The sequence below is a fragment of the Macaca mulatta genome, chromosome 15 (genome assembly GCF_049350105.2).
Source record: "Macaca mulatta isolate MMU2019108-1 chromosome 15, T2T-MMU8v2.0, whole genome shotgun sequence".
NCBI lineage: Eukaryota > Metazoa > Chordata > Mammalia > Primates > Cercopithecidae > Macaca > Macaca mulatta.
Window position 1 is genome coordinate 18,037,108 of NC_133420.1, and position 7,657 is coordinate 18,044,764.

The window sequence follows — 7,657 nt, forward strand, 5'->3', positions numbered from 1 at the left end:
AATAGAATCTTCTTTCAAAGCGCACTTCCTCCACCCCGCTCTTTAAAAAGCCTCAGGTTGTAAGAGTAGCTTGCTCCAGACCCTGCCGGCCAGAGCCCTTCTCAGGTTTACTCTCAATAAATCCATCTCCACTGTAGAGCTATCTTCTCCCTGATTCTTTCCTTTTTTTTTTTTTTTTTTTTTTTTTGAGATGGAGTTTCACTCTTGTTGCCCAGGCTAGAGTGCAGTAGTGTGATCTCCGCTCACTGCAACCTCTGCCTTCCGGGTTCAAGTGATTGTCCTGCCTCAGCCTCCCTAGTAGCTGGGATTGTAGGTGTCTGCCACCACACCCAGATAATTTTTTGTATTTAGTAGAGATGGGGTTTCACCATGTTGGCCGGACTGGTCTCCAACTCTTGACAAGTGATCCACCCGCCTCGACCTCCTAGTGTGCTGGGATTACAGGAGTGAGCCACTGCTACTGGCCGCTTTCCTTAATCTTTCTATCCCAACAAGATCAAACCTGGAACTCCATTCCACCTGGGAGGTAAGAGGCCCAGGTGCCGTCCGTTTGTCCGGGGTGAGCGGGGGCTCAGTACATTTAACACAACAGCAAATTGGCCTCAGGTCTCAAAGTGGGGTTCGATGTCAGCTCTCAGGAGTTAGTTTCTGATGTGCACACAGCACATGTAACTGGGCTGTATGCACACATACAAATCTGGGGCTAAATCTGCAGCCCTGGAAGGGGCCCTATGCCTCCCTAGGAAGGCAGAGAGTGTGGGGAGGAGGGAAGAGGGGGGCAGGGGTTAGTCCTGGGGCAGGGAGGGCGGTGCTGCCCATGGGAGCCACAGCCTGGGTGGGTAGAACCAGATGTGAGCTTTATCCGCCTCCTTCCCTGCCAGCTCTATCTCTTCTGGAGATCTGGGAGCTCAGTGTTCTCGCCTCTGCCTCCCTGGGGGATTCTATCTGCAGCTCCTACCACCAACTCCCACTCCCCCACTCCTACCCAACTCCAGTGCCAGGTTCAGCAGGCAGAGGGGAGAGGGGAGGCCGAATGGGGGGCTCCCCCTGGGGGCAGCAGACAGGAGACCTGACCCTGCTGGGCCCAGCTTCTCAGCTGGTTTTCTCATCTTTCCTGGAGGGCTGGACTAAGTCTCCTCCTTCGTTCCTGAGCACCTACTATGTACTGGCCCCGTGCCAATGCTGTGGATACCTCTGTGGACAGGATAGGCTCACTGTATAGTGAAACAGACATGAATCAAAGAGACCCACAAATGTGTGCTATGATGGCGAGACTACAGGCAGCTCAGCATAAAGGCCCTAAACCAGTCACAGACATCAGGGAAGGCTTCTGGGAGGAAGTGACATGGTTGAGTTGAAAGCAAAGGTTAGGGCTAAGAAGAGTGAGTGGAGGGAGGAGAAGAATAGGGAGCAGGGGGAACTGTGAGCTGGCTTATATGAGGGGAGACAGAAGAAGGGTTTGCTGTTGAGGGAAGGGCAGGTCGATGTGGCAAAAGCAAAGTGGTGGCAGGGGGTCTGCTAGGGCCCTGGTTGAGTGGGGTCTTGCAGGACCTGGGCACCAGTAGAATCCAGCCCACAATGTCCCCATCCCCCAGTTGAACAAACTCATAGGATGGGACCCAAAGAAGCAGGAAGACCCGAACTCAGTGGCTCACGCCTGTAATCCCAGCACTTTGGGAGGCCAAGGTGGGCGGATCACCTGAGGTCAGGAGTTCTAGACCAGCCTGGCCAACATGGCAAAAACCCATCTCTACTAAAAATACAAAAATTAGCCGGGCATGATAGTGCACACCTGTAGTCCCAGCTACTCGGGAGGCTGAGACAGAAGAGTCACTTGAACCCAGGAGGCGGAGGTTGCAGTGAGCCGAGATTGCACCACTGCACTCTAGCCTGGGAGATAAAGTAAGACTCTGTCCCCTACCCACCTCCTGCCAAAAAAAAAAAAAAAAAAAAAAAAAAGCAAGAGGGCTTAGTTGGGGTTAGAAGAAAATCTCAGCCTGGATTTCAGATCCTACCATGAATGGACTGGCCAGAGACAGAAACAGAAATTGGAAGCTAGGCTCCGAAGAGGCCTGATGGATGGGGCTGGCCCCAAAGTGGATGAGGAGTAGAAAGGGCCTGTGATCCATTCCCCTAGAGTATCCTTTCTTCCCACTACCTTAGTAAAACTCCTATGCAACCTTCAGGACCGAATCTAAATGCGCCGTCTGCTGTAAAGACTTAACAGACCCTCCCAGGCTTTACCCCATCTCTGATTTCATTCACATTTCACCTGTGTCTTCTTTTTTCTTTTTTTTTTGAGACGGAGTCTCACTCTGTCGCCCAGGCTGGAGTGCAGTGGCGCGATCTCGGCTCACTGCAAACTCCGCTTCCCGGGTTCACGCCATTCTCCTGCCTCAGCCTCCTGAGTAGCTGGGACTACAGGCGCCCGCCACCGCGCCCGGCTAACTTTGTATTTTTAGTAGAGACGGGGTTTCACTGTGGTCTCAATCTCCTGACCTTGTGATCCGCCCGCCTTGGCCTCCCAAAGTGCTGGGATTACAGGCGTGAGCCACCGCGCCTGGCACCTGTGTCTTCTAAAACAGTAATCCTTCTTTATTCCCTCTTTTCCCCTTCCTTTCCCTCCCCTCCCCTCCCTCCCTCCCTTCTTTCCTTCCTTCCTTCCTTCCTTCCTTCCTTCCTTCCTTCCTTCCTTCCTTCCTTCCTTCCTTCCTTCTTTCCCTCTTCTCACTCTTTCTTCTCTTTCTTTCTCTCCTTCCTTGCTGCATCACCAGGCTGGAGTACAGTGGCACAATCATAGCTCACTGCAACCCCTGCCTCCCAGGCTCAAGAGATCCTCCCACCTCAGCCTCCTGAGTAGCTGGACTACAGGCGTGTGCCACCACATCTGGCTAATTTTTTTTTTTTTTTTTTTTTGTAGCGACAGGGTTTTGTCATGTTGCCCAGGTTGGTCTTGAACTCCTGGGCCCAAGCTATCTGCCTGCCTAGGCTTCCCAAAGTGCTGGGATTACAGGTGTGAGCCACCACACCCCACCCACAACCGTGATCTCTTATTGAACATCTATTATGTGTCAGGAACTTGCTGAGCACTTTACCTCAGAGAGGGGAGAGGGGAGTGTGCCACACCGGGGGTCCCACACCGGGGGAGAGGCAGGGCCAGGCCAGGGGCCCAGGACTCCTGACTCTTGAGGCCTGTGCTCTGAATCACAGAGCTGAACAGCCTCTTTCTATGCTCCTTCATTACCTTTGCAGGGACACTCTTCCTTGCTCTTCCCAGTTAGATGGTAGCTAGCTGTCTCCTCCAAGAGTCCTCCCAGGGCCGGTCCGTGCCTCCTCCACTCTCCACCACATTCTCTGGCCCATCGTTCATAGCTCTTTTCATAACCACAACGACCTCTTTCTTTGTTTACATGATTATTGTCCCTCTCCCCAACTAGACTGTGATTCCCAGAGGGCAGGGGCCGTGCATGTTACTCACTGCTGTGCCTGTGTTAAAGAGGATTTGGTTGTGCTTCAAATAGGGCAGACCTCAAATAACACTGGTTTAAACAATCAAGGGTTTATTTCTTGCTCAAGTAAATCTAAGCAGTGCAGGGCTGGTAGGGGCTTCATGGCCCCTGGGGGCTCCAGTTCCTATTGCTTTGTTGCTCTGCTATTCTCAACACACGGCTTCAACCTCACAGTGCACAACAGCTGCTCCTGCTCCAGACTCCATGCTCACATTCTGGTCAGCAGAAAGGAGAAAAAGGGGAGAAGGGATTGCCTCTGTCCTTTAAAGAAAACTTCCAGGATGTGGTCCAAACCACTTCTCCTGGCATCTTATTGGCCAGAACCTGATCACATGGCTACATCTAGCAGCAAGGGATGCTGGGAAATGTAGTTTTGGGTCAGGTGGCCATCTGCCCAGCTAAGGATGGGGTAGGCTATTCTCTTTTTTTTTTTTTTTTTTTTTTTTTTTTTTGAGACAGAGTCTCGCTCTGTCGCCCAGGCTGGAGTGCAGTGGCGCAATCTCGGCTCACTGCAAGCTCCGCCTCCCGGGTTCACGCCATTCTTCGGCCTCAGCCTCCCGAGTAGCTGGGACTACAGGCGCCCGCCACTGCGCCCGGCTAATTTTTTTCTATTTTTAGTAGAGACGGGGTTTCACCATGGTCTCGATCTCCTGACCTTGTGATCCGCCCGCCTCGGCCTTCCAAAGTGTTGGGATTACAGGCGTGAGCCACCGCGCCCGGCCTAGGCTATTCTTATGGAAGAGGAGAGAAGAGACCCAGCAGCCTATGTCACAGTCCCCACCTCCTGGTTCTTAATAATAATAGTAGTAGTAATAATAATAATAGCTGATATATATTTAGTACTTTACTTTGTAGTAATTCATTTAATCCTTGCAATAACACTCAAGGTGGGGAAACAGAGGAACGGTATTGGTCAAATCACCTACCCAAGGCCACCCGGCTGGTAAATAGCAGAGCTAAGATTTCAATCTAAGGCCACCTGGTTCCAGAGCTGACACTCTCTCCTTCTCCACCATCCCTGCTTAATCACTATAGAGTGGATGACTCAACCTACTGAATTTGCTCTTGTCTGTATGGGCCTCTTAAAGGGGCAAGGCACAGAACAATGTAGGTTCCTTGCCCTGCCCCTTCGGCTGGCCCAGGGCCTGAGCTGTGGCCTCCAGGGCTGAGCCTGGCCTGATGCAAGAGGACTTAGAGAGGCCAGCTCCTGGAGGGGTGGGAGTTTTGCTCCTGACAGGGGAAGGAAGGGCGGGGACATCTATGATGGAGGGTTCCAGAGAACCAGTGGAGAGAAGGGACATGGAGGCAACCTCTGACTTCCTTCCAAAACTGAAACTGAGTCAGTGTGAAATTAGGACGTTTCCAGGGCAGAGCAGAGCCTGGGGTGGCCCTGCCAAGACTCCTGGAGTGCCCTGATCTTAGTGGAGGTGAAGGGATGGACAGGCTCTTGTCAGGTCCCAGAGAAGCCCAGGGATGTAGCCTGCCCAGCGTGTCTCTAGCTCTCTCCCTTGGGCAGTGGCTGCTTCTTCCTGGGGACATTTTCCTACTCAGTCTGGGTTTTGTGCAGAAAGAGGAGGTCACAGGGACTCTGGAAAGACCTGACTTCCAACCTGTGGTACTACTGTCCTCTAGGGAGAGAGACCTCAGACAGTCTGAGGGTGCCACTCTCTCCCCGACCCAGCCCTGCCTTGGGCACCAGGACATCCACCTGTCAGGTCCCTGCAGGCTTCCCTGCAGGCTTCCCAGCTTTGCCTGGGAAGCCCAAGGCTCCTGGTTCTTGTCCACATAGCCAGGGTCCCCAGTGCCTTTCTCTGCAGTGGGTGGTTGTGACCTTTCCTGTGCTGTTGGCCGCTGTGGCATCTGGTGACACCTTTATGCCCTGTCTTCTTTGTACACGCATAACAAATGCATACTATTACACAGGAAACCAAGTCATGGGAAATATGGCTACCAAGATATTTTTTAAAACCACATTTAAAAACCACATTTGTGGCAGGGTGTGGTGGCTCACACCTGTAATCCCGACACTTTGGGAGTCTGAGGCGGCTGGATCAGGAGTTCCAGACCAGCCTGGCCAACATGGTGAAACCCCATCTCTACTAAAAATACAAAAATTAGTGGAGCGTGGTGGCATGTACCTGTAATCCCAGCTACTCAGGAGGCAGAAGCAGGAGAATCGCTTGAACCTGAGAGGAGGTGGCTGCAGTGAGCCGAGATCGCACCACTGCACTCCAGCCTGGGTGACAGAGTGAGACTCCATCTAAAAAAGAAAAAAAAAAAAGAAAAAAAAAATCACATTTGTGATGTGATAATAAATGTGCCTCTTTACTAAGCATTAACAAGATGTGGTGGCGGGTCTGTAACGGAGTGATGAGTGAGATTTTGAGAAATTTGCACCAGCTTTGATGTGATGGGAAGACAGCCGTGATTTCTGTTGGTAACAGTGCTGCAGGTCCTGCTGACTCCTGGCTTTGCTGGGTGTGATCATCATGGAAGGAAATACTAAACTGTAGTTAGACCTTAGAGAAAATGGAGGTGGGATTTTTTTCTTTCTCCATCCAAGTTCATGAATGTCCTGAGTTCTACTCATGGCATACCCCAGGTGAGGGACCTCTGTTCTGCTCCCGTAATTGGGGTGCAGACACTATGCCCAGCAAGCAGGCAGTTTTGGGGGTGCAGGGAAGGGAGGTCGGTGAGGGGTTGGCGAAGAGCTGATCGCTAAGTGGGAGGAGTTCTGGACTGCACAATGGCCTGACCCCAGTAACTGAAGAATTGTGGAAATTGAGGGAGAGGGAGAAATCAACTAGCTTGCTGATTTCTCCAGCCTGGGGTCCTGGGCTGTAGAGTCCCTAACAGCAGACGGAGGTGAGAAAGAGGGCCGACAGGCAGTGCACCAGCTGCAACTAGATGCAGCTGGGAAGAGCATGTTGGTCACCTCTTGATAGACTGTGCTGTGGTAATGAACAACCTCCATGTCTCAGTGCCTTGGAACCACAGAGATCTTTTGGCTTGTGCTGGGTGTCAGCTGAGCTGCAAGCGAGCAGCAGTTCTCCTTTGCATCCCCTTCTCTCCAGGACCCATGCAGGGCCATGGTCTTCATGGTAGCATGGAAGCCCCATGAAGGCCCATGTCTGCTAAGCACGAGGTTTTTCCCTGGCATCCCTGCCTCTTCTAAACACGCAGGTCGTGCTCAACAAGTTGCACTGACCCACGGGACCCAGGAGGGGGGCTTTGAGGGTATCCCCATCTTCCTAACAGACCCCTGAGGCTCAGAGAGGGAGCAAGAGTCCTTCTGTACTGCCCAGCAGGTACAGGGCAGGGCAAGCCTTCCCTGCTCCAAGCTCCCTGGACATGCCCTTGGTCCCAGGCCCTGGAGTCCCCTCCCCTTCCAACCAGAAGGGAGATCCAGAGCCTAGTGCGGCCCAACTAATCAGCTCCTGAGACCATTCCCGAAACCAGGAGGTACTGATTCCTAGGAGAATCTGCAGAATCTGTAGGGACTTTGGAGTCCCCGTCAAAGCAAGTTTCAGCTCTCCCTTAGGCCAGCTCTTACTTCTGGCAAGGGAGCAGGACCACAGGCCTGGGCCCACAGAGCCCAGCACCCTTGGGAGCATCTTTATTTATTTATTTTTGAGATAGGGTCTCACTCTGTTGCCCAGGCTACACTGCAGTGGAGCAGTCATGGCTGACTGCAGCCTTAACCTCCCAGCCTTAAGGCCTCAAGTGATCTTCTCGCTTCAAACTAGTTGGGGACTACAGGTGTGTGCCACCACATCTGGCTAATTTTTTATTTTTTGTAGAGATGGAGTTTGCCCATCATTGTCCAAGCTGGTTTCAAATTCCTGGGCTCAAGTGGTCCTCCTGCCTTGGTCTCCCAAAGACCTCAGATCACAGGCGTGAGCCACCATGCCTAGCCTTTTTTTTTTCTTTGAGCCTCAGGAACATCTTGATGCCTTCCCAGGAAACCTGGACAGGGTCTCCCTATGCTCTGGGCAGCAGTGATGGGCCCCATTCTTGCCTTGGGCAATGGGGGGCCATGGAGGAGGTGGTCATCACATTCAGGCTGGGGAGGAAGGACCCATTCTAGCCACAAAAGTGGATCCTTGCAACAGAGAGGCAGGAAGGTCAGAGCAAGAGAGAGGAGCCAG